Raw genomic sequence first — 18,787 nt, 5'->3', positions numbered from 1 at the left:
AGTTCCCCATTGGGCCATTACTGAGGCCAATGGGTTACCTTTTTCAGGCTGAGCTCCATTCCAAGACCCCATTGCCCCTCTCATTGAAGAGAATTCACCTGGTACAGGTAACACAGCATCAAGTCCATCTTACGGTGATTCCCACTCCCTCCTGGTTCCTAGCCTGAGTCTCTTGTAATAGAAAAGCATGGTCTCTGTGTTTAGGGAGGCCTAGGTTTAAATCACATCAGCTGCTCACCAACCCTGTGACTTCAGTAAAATTTCATGAATTCTCTGACCCTCAGTTTTCTCAGCTGTTAAGTGGGGATAATAATAGGCCCCACAGAGGATTGATGTAAGGGTCACTTTAAACTTCTTCTGGAACACTATGGAGTGGAAATAAATGGATAGAATATAAATGAGATTATGTACATTATTTTCCAGGAGTTATTTTACTTATTTAATAGACATTTATCTCATGCATACTATGTGCTAGACCCTGTTACAACTATTAACCTCATTTTAAACATGGATGGAACTTAAAGAAGTTAACTAAATTTAGGAAACAGTGGGGAGTGTCAACCGTGGGTGGGACACTGTGGAGTCATGTTAGAGAGTGGAGTGCCACATTCTGCCCAACCCTCCCGGAGATCCTGTGGGAGACATAACTATACTCATGCATGAAGAATGTTGGAGACATGTAGCTAATAATGGCTAAGAGGAAACGCTGGAGATTGAATCTGAATTGTGTTATTTTAGGCCAGTCACTTAGTTTTCTCAGTTTCCTTGCCTGTAAAATGGGAACAACTGTGAAGATTAAAGGACATAGAACATGTATATTTAACATGTACCTGATACATGGAAACTATTAATACCTGAAATATTGACTATAGTTATCAGTGTTCTAATGGAAGTAAAAGCAAAGTAAAGGATGGGAGGAAAGAATGGAGACTTTTGTGCACAGGTGTGTGTATGTGTCCTATGCAGTAGGTGAGATTTGAACTCATCTGAGTTCATGACTGAAGGGAATGTAATAGGAGGGACCTCCTGGGTAAGTGTGAACCTGGAGTCTGCGTTGGGGGAGTGTAGGTGGGTGAGTGTGACTGCAGTCAGGGGAACATCAGGGCAGCTAACTGGCCGGGGATGAGATTGGAGGGTGATGTGCAACATGTTTTCTGTCTTGGGTTTGAGACAACAATGCAACCTTATTTCATCTACCTGCCCATCTGTTCATCTATCTTTCATCTGAGCGCTTAGGCAAGTCACTTCACCTCTCTGGACCTTATTCCCCTCATCTGTAAAATAAGGTTAATCACAGGATCTCATGGAGTTGTGAGTGAAGGTTGTGTGAGAGAGGCCATGAAGAAGACCTAAACCAGCTTGGGCATAGAGAGGACTCTTGGCGATGGATATTAGGTGCTGTTATTTCAGCCGTGTGCCAGAGGGTATGCTGCATGCTGGGGATCTAGGTCAGAGACTCAGACAGTTTGCAGTGTACCTCCTCCAGGGGTACTACCTGGCTCAGGACTCTATACCTCTTGCTGCAACACTGAGGCCTGGCATGTTTTCCCTGGACCCCCTGAGAACAACAGCTCTCCCCTGTGTTTCCCTCACACTGCCTGCCTGCCTGCCTACCTCTGGCTACCAGCCTGCCTAGCAAGATCTCTTCTAGGGCCTTCCCTCGGCCAGCTCTGCCTGTGCCTGGACTCTACCTGTGCCCTTCTGCTCAGGTTGCCTCTGTGTTACATTTTGCCAAAGAGACCACCTGGCATCTTAGAGCAACCTCTCTTTGTGACTATTCCTGGCTCCCTGTCAGGATACACACCCCTTTTCTAGCACCCTGCTCTTCCTGCATTGACTTATTTTGGTGCCCTCTGTACTCCAGGCTGTTATGAGGATGTTAGCTTTTCAGTTGGGTCATACTATTAACTAAATGTTAAATAGCTAACACTTGGCTAGGTGCAGTCACTCACACCTGTAATCCCAGCACTTTGGGAGGCCGAGGTGGGAGGATCTCTTGAACCCAGGAGCTTGAGAACAGCCTAGGCAACACAATGAGACCCCATCTCTACAAAAATAAAAAAAATTATCTGGGTGTGGTGGCATGCACCTGTGGTCCCAGCCTCTTGGAACACTGAGGTGGGAGGATCACTTGAACCCGGGAATTTGAGACCAACCTGGTCAACTAAGCAAGACCTTATCTCTACAAAAAAATTTTAAAAAATTAGCAGGGGGATTGCTTGAGCCCAGGGAGGTTGAGGCTGCAGTGAGCTATGATTGTACCACTGTACTCTAGCCTGGGCAACAGAGTGGGACCCTGTCTTAAATAAATAGACAGATAGCTAACACTTATTGAACTATGTTCCAGATACTCTCCTGGCACCACTGCTGCCTGGCTTTACACCTGGTAACCACTTCATTCTCACAACCCAGTGAGGTGGGTGCAGCTGTCATCCCCATTTACAGATGAGGCTGTGAGCCACAGAAAGGGCTAGCACCCTGCCCAAGGTTTCACAGTTTGTTGGTGGCAGAGCCGGAAGAGGTTTGCAAATAAAATGTTCAAAAGTCAGTAATTATATTTACATGTTTTATTGGAGAAAGGGACCACTGTTACCAGAGATGTGAAAAAATTCTACAATCCCTAATTCCATTTCATTTTTTAGATACAGCCTTTAGGGGTGCCTTTCTGGCAGCCTTAACAATTTTGTTGCTCAGCCTCATACTTGAGGCCTGGCTAAGGCGTTATATTCATGCTAAAGATGAACCATTTTGGACTATAAAACTCACTAGTGCCACCTGTCTAAGTCCTTGGGCTTTCATGTGTTGTCACTTATGTCAGTCCTTTTGCTTCAGTTTTCTTCTGATTTTAATAAAATAATAAAGGCAAATGTAATAAAACATTCCAGAGTTGCTTGGACCTGGCTTCAGGGATTAGATGGTGAGGTTTTTGAGCAGGTGGAGGGTTGGCTTGCAGAGAGTACCAGCGGGTTGTGTTCACCATCTGATACCCTAAAGCTCCAATTCCATGCATGGATAATGGTTTAAAAGGCTCCATGTGTGGTGCCCGCAAGCCAAATGTTGGAAAGTTCTATGGGGGATGCCAAGAACAACCCTCACAGAAGGCAATTCTCTAGGGGGATTGGCCAGGACTTGTTCATTGTGAGCCCCTTGATACAGAACCCCTTACCTTGTCCCACACATTTATGGACACACCATTTCTGATTCAGGAGCATCTTGGTTTGATGCCGAACAGCATCATACACAGCTGTTCAAATCCTGACCAGATTTTCAGCTGCTTGAGTAGACCCAGAAGAATGGACTCAACAGATTCTGCTGTTGTCAGGCTGCGTGTGAAATGGCCAGTTCTTGACACCATATTTTAGGAGAATTAGAAGCTAGTGCTTTTCCAGAGAAGAGTTGCCAGGATGGTTCTTATTTGGGCTCTTGCATTCTATCAAGAACAGTTGAATAACCTAGAGGTATCTCATGTAAAGAAGAAAAGTCCTTAGAAGAGAGCAGTGGTCTGGCTTCCCATATTTGGAGAACGATCTTATGAAGAAAGAAATAGATTCATTCTATGAAGATTGTACTGTGTAGCTGTCAAAAGCTTGACTGATCTTTGGAGAATGACAAATGTGGGCCCAAACCTCAGTTTTGCTTTCCAGTGGCCTGGTCTTAGGCTGCTCCATTATCCTCTTCAAGACTCTGGTTTTCTCCTGAAAACTGGAGATAAGATTGCTGCTTACCTCCTAAGTTTGGGGTGTGGGTTAAATGAAATATTTAATGGCAAATTGTTAGCACAATGGTTGGTGCATGGCAAGACCTTGGTGAATGGCCAGTTTAGATATTATTAAATTTTGTGTAAGGAAGAACTAGACCAAAGAGGGGAGGGTCAGACAGAGCAGATTTTGGCTTAACATTTATAAGGAGAGAACTTTCCAACTATCAGAGCTGCCTCATGGAGGCATGACTGCCCCAATCTGAAATCTTTCAGGCTTCAGCCCAGTGACCCCCATCAGGGATGTGAAAAGATTGAGGCTGGGAGAGAGAAGCTGGACCCGCTCGTTCCCATGGTGCTTTCTAATTCTGTGAGCCCTCAGCATTTTATACTACAAGGATTCATTATAGACAAGTGTTTGAAATGAAAATCCGCAGCGAAAGAAAGACCATGCCCTTTTCTGTAAAAATGTCACCACCACCACTGCCGCCACCATCACCGCTGCCACCACCACCACCACTGTGTTCTCTCATGGTCTGAAGTGTGGCACGTGTCTGCAGGCAGAGAAGTTGTCTGCGTAGGAGCCGCCCTCTGCTCCTGCGATCTGCAGCCATCTGGACCATGGGGGTGTGCAGGGAACACGCTGTTGATTCATATGCCATCCCCTGCTGGCATCTCTAAAATGGGCCCTCTGGCTGGAGCTGTGAAGCAGTCAGACCCTCCCTCTCCCACGCCTTCTCCAAGTACTCGAGAGAGAAAGGGGTGTGAGGGAAGATGTGTAAAGATCCAGGAATGTGGAAACATGTTTGGGTGGCTCCTGAGGGCAACTGGATGGAGAGCCAGAGGCTTTCTTCAATAAAGTTTTAGAATCTGGGACTCAAAATATGATGCCTAGAAGGATGGCTCTCAAGTTGTGTTCAGAAGAGCCTTAGAGTTCCAAGAAGACACCTCGGGGTCCTTGCAGTGGACTTAGTGGATGGGTGCCAGGCCCTTTCCTCCCCCTGTCACCCTATTAATCAGAGCAGATCCACTTCTTTCCTCTTCCTGTTCCCTCTGCCTGGACCATGTTCCCCACAGGTGTTTGTGTGCTGGTTTCTGCTCATCCTTCAGGTCTTTGTTTGAGTGTCATCTCCTTTGGGGGACCTTGCCTGACTGCCAGCTTAAAGTTAGAGGGGGATGATAACAGCGGGAGATACAATGCCTTAATTGGTACTACACTTTAGGACTAGCAAGTTGAGATTTATACCACACGCTTGGGAGGCAGAGCTCATATGGATCCTATAATTCCCTCCCCCATCATTCTCTATCTCAGCATCCTCTTATTGCTGTTGTTTGGAAAGCACTTATTACCTGTATACATTTACAATTTTTAATTTGTTGATGTACATATTTCTGACTGCTGTCTTCAACAGACAATAAGCCTCACGATGGTAGTGGCCATTCTGTCTTAATTCCTTCCTGTCTGCAGGACCTATAACAGTGTCTAACAAATAGTAGATGCTTAATTAATTTTAGTGTGTGGGTGTGTGTATGTGCATGCATCTCATTTGAGGACAAAACAAGCTTGAAGGCTTATACTGCTAAAATAAGTTTTAAAGCCACTTACCTAAAACAAAAATAATGGAGTCCTACCCTATTCACTCCATGCTGGTTCAGATAAAACCTGGAGTTCTGTGTACAACCTCTGAATCATAGATTCTAACAGATGCTCATTTTGCCCAATTCAGACCCCTAGCAACCCTTTTGCCGGGCAGATGCACCCATCGTCCAGTGGCTGTGAGTGCTGTTGCCAACAGCTCATACCTGTGACCTTTCCTGGAAGTGTACCTTTCATGACTAGAATTGCCAAATGTTTTCCTGTCCAGAAGTGCTGGGGGAGCTCACAGGCAGGGGTGGCTCCCTTGCCTCAGGGGGAACAGATTCTGCAGCATAGCTTACTCTCTAGAGCTCCCTGCAAGTCCAGGCTCAGGTTAGATTTCCTATACAACACCCTTGCTTAACTTCCCTGTCTTCTTTATATGGCATCTTTCCCTCCCTTAAAGCTTTCCTGAAGAGCCCTCTCTTAAAAAACCACTTGCATGAAATTCCCTTTCTCAGGCTCTGCCTCTCAGGAATTCAACCTGAGACATAGAAGTAGACTAAGGTAAATGACCCAGGGGTTGCTGATAGCACCTGGTATCATGCCATATAAGAAACAGTAGGACTGGCTGGGTGGGGTGGCTCACACCTGTAATCCCAGCACTTTGGGAGGCTGAGGTGGGCGGATCATCTGAGATTAGGAGTTTGAGACCAGCCTGGCCAACATGGTGAAACCCCGTCTCTATTAAAAATACAAAAATTAGCCAGGCGTGGTGGCAGGCACCTGTAATCCCAGCTACTTAGGAGGCCTGAGGCAGGAGAATCACCTGAACCTGGGAGGCAGAGGGCAGAGGTTGCAGTGAGCCGAGATCACACCATTGCACTCCAGCCTGGGCAGAAAGAGTGAAACTCTGTCTCAAAAACGAAACAAAACAAAACAAAAACCAACAACAACAAAAGGACGCTATAGTAAGAAAGACATTGGACTTGGATACTATTATTATCGGAGATGAACCTGATTTGTTCTTTATGCCCTTAAATGAGTAGAACCAAGGCCAGTGTATGGAAGCTTCAGGGGAATTTATTTCCTCTCAATGTAGAAAAAAAGACTCTCCAACAGGGGAGGGCAAAGGAGAGATTAACCATTCAATATTAGTTTCCTATTGCAGCCGTGACAAATTACCACATGTTTAGCAGCTTAAACAACACAGATTTATTAGCTCACAGGTCAGAAGTGTCCTGGTATAGCACAACTCAACTGGACTTTTTGCTTCAAGTTCTACAAGATCAAAATTAAGTATCATCAGGGCTGTGCCACCCCCCCTCCTTTTTTTTCAAAGGTTCTTGAGATGAATATGCTTTCAAATCATTTAGGTGGTTGGCCAAAGCCTGATTTCCTTGTTGGCCATCAGCTGGGGGCCACCCTGAACCCTTAGAGGCTTCCTATGGTTCTTGCACATGATGTGGCCCCTACATCTCAGAATCAGCGATGACACATCAAATCCGTCTCACACTGAGGATCTCTCTGACATGCTTATCTGCTGCATCTCTCTCTGCCTCCAACCAGAGAAAGTTCTCAGCTTTTGAAAGGTACATGTGATTAGATTGCACTCACCCAGATTATCCAGGATAATCTCCCTATTTTAATGTCTGTAATCTTAATTACAGATGCAAAGCCTCTTTTGCCATATAACGTAACATATTAGTAAGTTTTAGAAATAGGAAGTGGACTTCTTTTTCATTCTGCCCACTACATTTCACCCTCTGACTCCCAAAGATTCACATTCCTCTCAAATAAAAAATACGTTCACCACATCCCAAATCTCCAAAGATCTCATCCCATTGCAGCATCAACTCAGTCCAAAATCTCATCTAAATTTCATCAGTTCAAAACTCCCATTGTCTAAATCACTTATATATGGATGAGGCTCTGGGTATAATCCATTAAATACCACTCCTGGGGACATAATTTCTCTCTTTTAGTGGGCTTGCAAACTGAAAGAAACAAGTTATCAGCTCTCAATAGATAATGGTGGTAGAGGCATAGGATAACAGTTACAGATGAATATAATTTTCAAATAGGTAACAAGTAAGGTAAGATGGAGCCACTGGTCCACTGCAGTTTTAAAATCCAGCTGGGAAATCCATGAGGTTTTAAAGTATGGGAATAGTACTCTGTGATTCTTGCCTCTGTGCTCAAAGCCTACAGCACCCAGTTTTTCCAACTGTTCTCTCACCCCAATACTAACCAGGCCCAATACTGCTTAGCTTCTGAGACCGGATGAGATGAGATGCATAGGCTGAAGTGAGTGACCAGGACACTGTGTAATGTAAGAAATAGAATAATGACTCTTTAATAAGAAAAACTTTGTACTAGAAAACTGTCACAGTGGGAGATTGGTCCAATTTTTTTTTATGTCCCCAAATGAGAGGGACAAAGACCAGTGCATATAAGGTTCACGGAGGTGTATTTTAGCTCAGAAATGGAGTTTAACAGAGGAGTGCAAAGCTGGTTGAAGATTAACCACCCACATATACTCTTCCATGAGGTTTTCCAAAGTCGTTCTTCCCTCATCAGGCCTGGATGCTTATTTTGCCTTCTTTCTCATAGTATGTCATTCAAAATGGTTGGGGTTCTATCACAGAACTGAGAAACAAGCCATGAGTCAGATTTAGATCTCTGTTAAAACACTAGATGTTTGCAGAGGATGAAGGGACCGCAGATAGCAATATAAACCAAGTGTTATGTTTGTAATTAAAAGAGCGAGTTTAGACATCAGACTGACAGTGCTTGTACTCTCAAGTCTTACCACCCTTGCAATCTTGGGCATGTTACCTAACTCTGTCAGCCTGAGTGGCTGCACCTTTTCCATGGGGTGGTAAGTCCTATGCAGTGGATTGCTGTGCAGAGCAAATCAGGCACTAGATGGGAAGCATAGGCTTTACATATGATAGTCCTTGTGTAAGTTATAGCTGCTGTTGTTATTGTTGAAATTAACATTTGTGGTCTTATATTCCAGGAAATATATTCCCTTTTCCATTAGACAGTCAAGTTCCTTGAGACCTGGGATGGTGTTTCATTTATCTTTGCTGTCTCTGCATTGCTTAACCATGTGTTAGGTGTCCAATAATTATTGAACTAAATAACTACATTTTATTGTTTCTCCCTATGACATTGCCAACATAACACAACTGGCTGAATATTAATAGAATTTCATTCTATTAATTTCTGTGGTTTCCAGGACCATAGCATCTAAAGGACCAAGATGAATCTGTGAAAAAATCTTTAATGCAGATTCAGCAAAAGGAGCACATTATCCATTAAAACAAATTAAAGAAAAATGTACATGTACAGAGATTCAGATAGCATAGTTTTAGGCTCCCAAATGTCCATTTACTTATGACAGCTGAAAACTAATTTACCAATAACTTCGTACTGTATTTATCTATTTCCATGGAAACTGTTTCCCTGTCTCTCTAGAATTTGAAGCCTTCTATGTAAGATGAATATCTTTATGGAAATCTACATGGCCTTATATATTCTGCCCCCTCCACAGCCCTTACCTCTTGGATCTCATCTCTCAGCATTCTCCTCAGCATTCTTTCCACTCCAACAACCCTGGGAAACTTGCTGTTCCCCAAATCCTCTAGGCATGACATCACCCCCACTGAGAATGCATACACTAGAACATAAGCTCTGTGAAGGCAGGTATTCTCTGTGTGTCCTACCTGGCAAACAGTGGGCTTTTGGTAACTGAAAATTATTCAATTAGACACAATGACAGTGCATTAATGCTAGTGAATGTGAGAGCACAGAGCAAAGGGGCAGGGAAGGTGTTCTGCCAGGCTGCCTTCTTTAATGTGCTGTCAGGAACACTAATAATCATTAAAGAGCAAAAACAGTCATAAGGATACATTTCAGTGATGATTGTGTACTGTGTGTCAGTCCATATATTTATCCCAACTTCTCTACCTGATGAGATAGCCATGACATCCATGAGGAAACTGAGTATTAGAGAAAATCCAGTAAATTGCCCAAGGTCATGCACCTAGTAGGTGGAGAGGACAGGATCTTACTCTAGAGGATGAATTTGAAGATTTTATGAGCTTTATTTTCTAGATAGTGAGGTTTAATTTTCAACTTTTATTTTTAACTTCTTGCTTTATTGTGCATGGACAAAGAATGTAGCTTGTATATTAACTTCTGCCTTCTGGAATCCATCTGAGGTTTTCCTTGGTGGCTCAATCTTTAAATATTTCATTGAGTCTTGAAATGGAAGTTGCTGGATCCAAAGTTCAGTGTAATTGTCTATTAATTTAGGCTTATTAATTCTACTATGTAAATATTTTAGGTTATTATTTATAAATGCTTGGTCAAAGATTGAGACGGATATTAATATTTGAAAGTGATTCTGGGTTTTTTTTTTTGTCTGTTTTTTGCCCCACTTCTTCTGTGTGCCTAACCATGTTTGTCTTTTAAGTTTTAATATCTAATATGGACATCGGTCTCAGACAACTGCTGTTATGATAAAATTCTTTCATTTTCAAATACTGAAGAAAAGAATGGGAAATGAGACTGAATCAAAGGAGAAGCAGGGAAGTGACTATAATGAAATAAGCCCATTGGAGGTGTCAACTTCAAATATCAACTCAAAGCCAAGTGGTGAAACGGGGTCAGTGTAGCGAGGCGATTAGGAGCAGTGGCTCTGGAATCAGGCTGCCTGGGATAAATTTCTACAGTACAGTTCAGTAGGTTTTCTTGGGCAAGTTAATAACTTCTCTGTTTCTGTTTCTTCAAGTGAAAAATGGTGATAATAAAATGGTGATAATACCTACCTAGGGAGGTTATTTTGAGGATTGAACACATTAACATTTATTAAATACTTAAAAGAGTGCTTAGCACATAGCAATGTGTAAGTAACTGTTAGCTATTATCATCCTTCACAGCAGACTCCTTTTGGTCGAAAGTACTGTAGGACTTCCAGGCTTATACGTACAGTGTCATTTGTTCTGTTTCATTTAATCAATCCATCAGTGTTTGTTTATTGAGCTCCTACTGTTGGCAGGCACTGTGTTAGGTACTGGGAGTGTAATGGGCATAGAGTTACTGTGCTCATGGAGTTTACCACTCCATGATATACACAGACATGGATTAATTAATTTTATAAATTAGTGTAAAATTGTGGCCATGTTCAATGACATGGAGGAAAAGTACACAATACTATGAGAGTCTATATGAGGGTATGGAATGTTAGACTAGTCTAGAGGGTCAGCTGTTGACCTTCCTGTGATGTATTTGCAATATATGGCTGTGTAACACATTGCCGCAAATTTAATGGATTAAAACAACAAACCTTTATTATCTCACAGACTCTGTAGGTCAGGAATTTGGCAGTTGCTTAGCTGGGTAGTTCTGGCCCAGGCCCCTCATGAGGTTGCAGTCAGGCTGTTGGACAGGACCGTAATCATCTGAAGGCTTGAATGCGACAGGATGATCCACTTTCTTGATGGCTCATTCACATGGCTTTTGGCAGGAGGCCTCAGTTCCTGTCACATGGACCTCACCATAGGATGTCTTGATATCCTCATGATATGGCAGCTGCCATCTACCAAAACAACTGATCCAAGAATATGAGCAAGAAAGAAGCCATAATTTCTTTAATCCTAGGCCTCAGAAGTCAAACATGTCACTTCCACCTTATTCTATTCATTAGAAGTAAGTTACTGAGTCCAGTCTACAGTGAAGGGGAAGACATTTAGGCTTCACCTTATAAAGAGAATGTTGAAGAATTTGTGGACATATTTTAAACTACCCCCTGAGGGGTAATTATTTTTCCTGAGATTGGTTAGTATGAGTTTTGAAGATATCCTAGACCAAGGGTTGACAAACTTTTCTATAAAGGGCCAGGTCGTAACTATTTTCAGCTTTTCAGGGCCATATGTTCTCTGTCACAACCACCCAGCTCTGCCATTGCAGCATGAAAGCAGCCATAAATAATGTGGAAATCAATGCGCATAACAGCGTTCCAATAAAACTTTATTTACCAGAAGAGATGGTGGGCTGGATTTAGTCTGTGGGCTGAAGTTTGATAACCTCTATAGACAAAAGGGAATAAAAGGGTGGAGTATTATTCCAGATGGAAATAACAGTATGTTTTAGAAAGAAGATAATTATTGTGCATTTAAGATACCTAAAACACACTTGATTCTCCACCCCTCCATGTACTGAGAGGTTTATTGAAACACTATTTGTAATGGAAAAAAGAGTAGGAAACACTTATTTATAGAATTACTTATTTAATATCATTGATAAAGTTTGGAAACATAAATATTGTTGAGGTAAAAACCAAAATGCAAAAAAGCTTTGTGCAATAGAGAGTTGGTATTTCTGTAAAAAACAACATACTGTATTGTTAGCTTTATATTATTTATGAGGACATACATATGTAATGAAAGCACAAAAACATGCATGAAAAAGATAGACACCAACTTCAAGATGATGGTTACTCTCTGAAAGGATAGAGGTGGGAAAGGTTGTGGGTCTTCAATAATTTCTGTTTCTGTTTTAGAAAAACTTTTAATTATGGTAAAATACACATGATATAAAATTTACCAGCTTAACCACTTTTAAGTGTACGTACAGTTCAATAGTGTTAAGTATATTTATGTTGTTGTACAGCCTATCTCTAGGACTTTTTCATCTTGCCAAACTGAAGCTCTGTACCCATTACACAACTCCTCATTTCTGCCTATCACCACCCCTGGCAGGCACCATTTCACTTTCTATTTTGATGAGTTTGTCTACTCTAGATACCTATCATAAGTGAGATTATGCAATATTTGTCTTCTTGTGACTGGCTTATTTCACTTAACATAATGTCGTTGAGGTCTATCCATGTTGCAGCAAGCATTAAAATTTCCATCCTTTCTATGGCTGAATAATATTCTGTTGTACATTTATGTGGCATTTTGTTTATCATTCATTCATCTATGGACATTTGGGTTGCTTCTACCTTTTGGTTACTGGGCTAATGCAGCTATGAACTTGGGTGTACAAATCTAAAGCAGAGTTTTGACAAAATGAATGATTGATTAAATAGCACACTGTGCAAATATAGTAACCTGAGGCTCTTCTCTCCTCCTATTCTCCACAGCACATTCTAGTTAGACTTTCACTCCTGCCATCCCCCAGACTGCTCTAGTTGAGGTCACTAATGACCTTGACTAAGTCCAGTGGTCAATTCTCTGACTTCATTCTATTGATCTCTCAGTGGCAATTGATATGATGGCCATGCTCTCATTATGGACACAGCTTCTTCACTTGATCTCTAGGATGCCATGCTCCTCTTTCTCTTCCTACTTCACTGGCTGTCCTTCTCAGGCTCCTTTGCTGCTTGCTCCTCACTTCCTGACCCTTCACTCTTGGAGTACCCCTGTGCTCAATACTTTGATCTCTCTTCTTTCTATACTCAGTCCCTAGTTGATTCATCTAGGTTTTAAATACTGTCTATTCACTAATCCCAAAGTTGTCATTGTAGTTCTTACTTCTCCCCTCAAATCCACTCATCTATTTGATCACCTACTCAGCATCTTCACTTAAATGTTTAATATAATTACAAACTTAACACATACAAAACCAAAACTCTTAGTTCCCATAACTCCCACCTTTCCTTCCCAATCTTCCCTATCTTGGTAGTCCACTTCTATTCTTCCTGTTGTTCAGGCTAAGAGCCTTGGAGCCATCTTTTGCTTCTCTCTTTAGTCCTCAGGCAATCTATCAGGAAGCCAAGTCTGCCTCATATTCAAAACATATCTAAACTCAACTTCTTCTCCTTGCCTCCACTCTGCTACCATGGTCCAAGGCTCTATCATGCCTTGCAGGAGTTATTCCAGTTACCTCTAACTAGCCCCAATGGGTCTGTCCTTATCACCACCACCCTGAAACCATGCTGCAATACAACACTGGGAGTACTCCTTTAAGAAAGTGCCTCATATCATGGTTTGCCTTTGCTCAGACCTTCCAATATCTTCCCGTTTTTCACAGAGTGAAATCAATGTCCTCACGACAGACTCCAAATTGGAGCTCATCCTCTCATTCCCACCCACCCCGCACTTCTTTGGCTTTCTACTTTCCCCATCCCTCATGCAACTTCAGCCACACATTTAGCCTTCACTGTTCTCTCTGCCTGGAATATCTACACTGCTTGTTCCCTCATTTCCTTTAGATGAAGATTGTCCAGTCAGTGGCCTATAGGCTGCATGCTACCAGGACGGCTTTGAATGCAGCCCAACACAAATTCATAAATTTTCTTAAAACATTATGAGATTTTTTTGTGACTTTTTTTTTTTTTTTAAGCTCATCAACTATCATTAGTGTTAATGTATTTTATGTGTGGCCCAAGACAATTCTTCTTCCAGTGTGGCCCAGGAAAGCTAAAAGATTGGACACCCCTGCTTTAGATCTTTGTTTAAGTGTCACCTTTTCATGAAGCTTTCTCTGACTACCCTATTGAAAGTTGTAATTGATCCGTGCCTCCCTAGTATTTCCCATTCTACTTCTCTGATTTATTTTCCTTTATAACATTTATAACAATGTGGTTTAGTCTCCTTTTAAAATTATCGTGGCTTTTCCACCACTGGAATCTGGAATTAAAAAAAAACAAACAACTATGAAGGCTGGGATATTGGTCTGTTTGGTTCACTGCTGTTATTTCTTGTATCCCCCATATCAAATTTTTATTTGAGCATCTAAATATCCCATGTCTTAAGACTGACATGAGTTGATGTTTGAGATTATATTATTCCTTTCCTGTCGATTCCTCCAATTGGTGTTGGTCCATAATAGTGGCAATTTTAAAACATGTCTTCAAATTCTTTGGCACTCCTTCCTTTAGGAAGCAGGCTTGTGGCTGCTTCAACAGAGCATGACAGAAGTGGTGCTATAGGACTTTCAAGGTTAGGTAATAAAAGGCCATGTAGTTTCTTGCTCATGTGCAAGAAACTGACCTAGAATTCATGAGCATAATACAATGGTGGTGGTCTGATGCCATTAAGTTTGAGGTGGCTTATTATACAGTAATAGATTTCCAGAACAATAATGGGAAAAGGCCAGATAAACATGATAATTACCTTTGGAATGAAAGTTAAGTTTTTAATTGTTGTTATTATTATTATTATTATTTGGTCTGTTGAAGAAAGTATGTGGTGTGTGTGAACATTATTCTGCCAGGTTCATCTTGGAAGCTAGTGTCCATCCAGATTAACTCACTAGACTCTAGACTCTCATTAACGCCAAGAAGTATCATTCTGATGAACCACTTGAGATTTCATGCTCAAAATTCTAGGCTCTTCATATATTTTCATGTTGATCAGCTGAAGGAGCTAGCAATTTTGCACTAGCTAAAGCCAACCTTGTCATGAAATTACAGGAAAATATATAATGCGGGGATTGATGTCACTGTGAGATATTAAATTTTGTGATGCTGCCAATTTTCTTCTCTTATTTTTTTCTGTTGTTTTTAAAAGTGAGAATGGGTGGGACTAGAAATACCAACCAGAGGTCCTCATTTCAGAGTCAGCTGTCTATTAAAAATCTGGATAGTCTCAGAGCTGGAAGAGCATTAGACACCTATTCATAAAGCTCCTGATTCTGCGGATCAGAGAGGGGAAACAGCATACCCAAAGTCTCATGCTGGGACTGCAGGCTCCTGACTTTTGACTTCTAGTACAGTGCTCTTTCCTCTCAGTAAGTGGTTCTGAGCCCGAAGTCTGGTTCAAAGGTAAACTTCTGGGGTGCTGATCCAGGCTCTGTGAACCAGCTGACATGGTGCACACCATTTTGCTTGTATGTGCTCTTGTGTCCATTTCCAGAGAGAATCCACTCCTCCCATTTGATTTTTACAGAGATGTGTGACTCAGAAAAGTTTAAGTACCATTGCACTTCATGATTTAATAATACTGTCATGTGAAAACTATCACAGTAAGTTAAATCTTATACTCATTCATACCTATATGAGAGGACATCAAATTCTCCTGGGGAAATTCATTAATTGTTTAGGATTAGCGCATAATGGGTACATCTCTCAGATGGTTAGGGGCAGTTGGAGCCTCCAGCAACCAATTCATCCTACTGTCTGTTTAGAAAATTTGGCAAGCAATCACACGTTAAAATCACTTTGGTGATTCAAAAGCAACAAACAATACAGGACTAATAAGGTATTATTTTGCCTTGTAGCCTTTGCAGTTCTTAAAGCAGAGAGAGCTGAGATCTCTGTAGATAAAGCCTGAAAGCTCATAGGCTTAACTTAGTAGAAGTTTATGTTTACTTCATATCACCATGCAATGTAGGTCTTCAGCAGCCTTTCAAATGATGTTTCAGAAGTGTGGGCTTCTTTTATCTTGAGGCTACACTGTCTTCTTGGATATTGAAGTCCTTCACTTCTAGCTAGTCATCACACAGCGGGGCCTGTAGTAGGGTGGGGGGAGGGGGGAGGAGGAGGGGGGAGGGATAGCATTCTAAGATATACCTAATGTAAATGACGGGTTAATGGGTACAGCACACCAACATGGCACGTGTATACATATGTAACAAACCTGCACGTTGTGCACATGTACCCTAGAACTTACAGTATAATAAATAAAAAATAAATAAAAAATAAAAACAGGTGTTCAAACAAAAGAAAAAGAGGGAGAGTTGAGGACTAGTTAGGAAGTTTTTATGAAAGTTGATTGAGTTGCACATTTCTAACCACATTCCACTGACCAGAAATAAGTCCCATGGCCCCATCTAGGTAGTGGTTGTGGGGCCTCCTGGCAACAACTCTATAGTATGGAGGAGGAGCACAAACCTTCCTTGGGCAACTGGTCCTCTGCCACAGGGTGAGTATTATAATAATCCCAAATCTCAGAGATAGGTGAAGTGCTTGAGATGGGATTTTCAGACAGTCCATGTTGTCTGGATATAGATTACAATTTTCATTTACCTGACACCTTAGGAATCAAGGTGATCCTCATAATCTATGAAGTCAGGGTTGAAAAATATTGTAATTAAGAAAATTACAATTCTTGGGTAATTGGAGATTTTTTTTTATTTTTAAAGGAGTGACACAGAGGGTAAGGGCCCAATCTGGATTTTTAGCTGGTTTGTATTATAATATAATTTGTATAATTATAGCAAAGAGAACTCTGTTTCCATTTTTGCATAACTATTGCTACAAGTTTAGCTTTTTTATTGCATGTTTACCCTTGACAATATTTTTGTGTTTGGCAGAAATTACAGCAGCACCTGCCTTTACCCTGGGGTTTTTATTTTCACTGTGTTGCTTAGTTGTTTCTTCATTATTTTTCCTTGTTTTATACAAGCTTAACCTCTCTCTTCAAGTTATAATTTTAATTCTGGAACTTGGAATTGTTATGGTATGAAATTATTATGAATTGCATTCCTGGCTTTTAAAAAGATGATTTCAGTGCCACCTGGCATCAGAATGGGTGATCTGTGAAATGTATTTCTTCTAACAGTTGCTACAGAGAAACTCTGACAAGTGACTTACTTTCTGTTTTCTTGTCTATGAGTTTTTATTGGTCCAGTGAACTACAGCAATCTTGGAAGTAATGTTGAGGACCAAGTAGATTTTTCCTTTGTGGAGGTTGAAATCTCATAGGATCCACCCAATGCTATGTTGGCACTGGGTTGTAGTGACCCATGAAAGCTGGAAAAAAACCATATATTGATTCCAAATTGATTGGAAACTTGTTCTAATAACTAAAGTTACAAATTAAATATACAAACACACAATTAAATAAATTACATTAAAAACTCATAATTTCCTAATTTCTTATTACACTTTACTATTATCTAAGATCTTGAGGTTGTTACATTTATTGTGTCTGTGTGGTAGAAAATACCATACAATGGGGGGTGCTATTGTGTTTCCCTTCCCAAGTCTGCATTCAGGGATGCCACTTGGGTAGCTTGATATTGACCATGGTGGGTGCAGGTTTTTTAAATTTCCAGCAGCCCACTGTGCTCACCATGTACAACATCTTCATTTGGTAGTGCTGAGGCTTGAATGAGACAAGCAGTGCTAGGAACATCACAGATGCTCAATAAAGGACAGCTGCCTTAAGGTCCTTCCTTCAGAAAATCTCTGCCATTTCCAGAGTCCAAAAATGGTAGTGTTGCCAGATGATTGCAGTCCAGTGCCTCTAGAGGGACACAGGATCTCTTTCTATTTCTCTATTCATAAATGTTTGATAACAGTTGACTTCATCCTTTCCCAGGGATATGTTAGGGGAAAAAATATCCTGACTGATGCAAGAGCATTTTGAATAGTTAGGAAGCATACTTCTCAAATTGGAGGTTGAGAAAGAGCTTTGTACAGGGTGGCTGATTTGTGCCAGTGATTAGTTTGAGAAGAAAATATTATTTTCAGATTCCTGGTCCAGAGCTGTAGTATTAACTCCCCTACACTGGTCCTTGGACATATGCCCTATGTTCCACCTGTAAGATTTCTTGGGCCACTGGCAAATATAATAAGAATAGCATAATAGGATGTGGGCAAAAGATTGCCTGCTTATCTTATTCTGGATAGGACTGTCTTTTATTGTGGGTCTTGAGTGTTCTGATAGCTTTTACATTAACGTGGCCTATCTTTTTTTTGGACGGAGTCTCATTCTGTCACTAGGCTGGGGTGCAGTGGTGCGATCTGAGCTCACTGCAACCTCTGTCTCCCTGGCTTAAGTGATCCTCCTGCCTTAGCCTCCCAAGTAGCTGGGATTACAGGCACGCGCCACCATGCCCAGCTAATTTTTGTATTTTTAGTAGAGATGGGATTTCACCGTGTTTGCCAGGATGGTCTCAATCTTCTGACCTTGTGATCTGCCCACCTTGGCCTCCCAAAGTGTTGGGATTACAGGTGTGAGCCACCGCGCCCGACCCCATGTCATATCTTTTTGAAGTGACAGTGATAGTAGATGATAGTGGTGGAGGTAGAGTTAATTTTAAATGCCTTTACTTGCAGAAAGCTAGAAATGATATTGATTCTCTTTTTTAACTCCCCCCCTTTTTTTAAAAAAAAAAAAGTAAGTGTTTGTGATTCAGTGGTTCTGCAAGTCTAGAACTACCCCATGTTGACTCTAAATTGATTTTTGTGGAAACAGAAGTAAGTATCGATAGAATTATTCCATAGGTGACCTGAATCAGCAGCGTGCGTATGTGTGAGCACTTTTGTTTACTCCTGCCAACTGGTCATTCTCCTAAACCTGTTGATAGTTAAGAAAATCCAAGTGTGATCCGAACACACATTGTCTTTATCTCTCTCTTCTGCTAAGGCAACTTTTCAAAGTCTCAACAGAAGTGTTCTTTTGAGGAGAAGCATATAAAAAGTGACCCTTCAAGATAAAAATTGTAATCGTGGTGTTTGCTTTTTACCTAAATAAATGTTCATCATCGTTACAGGGGTTTTTGGGTCCACATCTGGCTTTAACAATTTTTTTTCCTCCCCTCTAACACTG

The 18,787-nt window shown here is 41.2% G+C and overlaps 1 protein-coding gene across 2 annotated transcripts in view; it reads left to right on the top strand.

The window, feature by feature from the left end:
- Window positions 1-18,787, top strand: part of ERC2 (ELKS/RAB6-interacting/CAST family member 2) — a 1,016,559-nt gene that overhangs the window by 281,158 nt on the left and 716,614 nt on the right. The gene's annotated exons all lie outside the window — the stretch shown is intronic.

Source organism: Rhinopithecus roxellana, chromosome 1 (genome assembly GCF_007565055.1).
Source record: "Rhinopithecus roxellana isolate Shanxi Qingling chromosome 1, ASM756505v1, whole genome shotgun sequence".
Classification (NCBI taxonomy): Eukaryota; Metazoa; Chordata; class Mammalia; order Primates; family Cercopithecidae; genus Rhinopithecus; species Rhinopithecus roxellana.
This window is presented reverse-complemented; position numbering and strand designations above follow the sequence as displayed.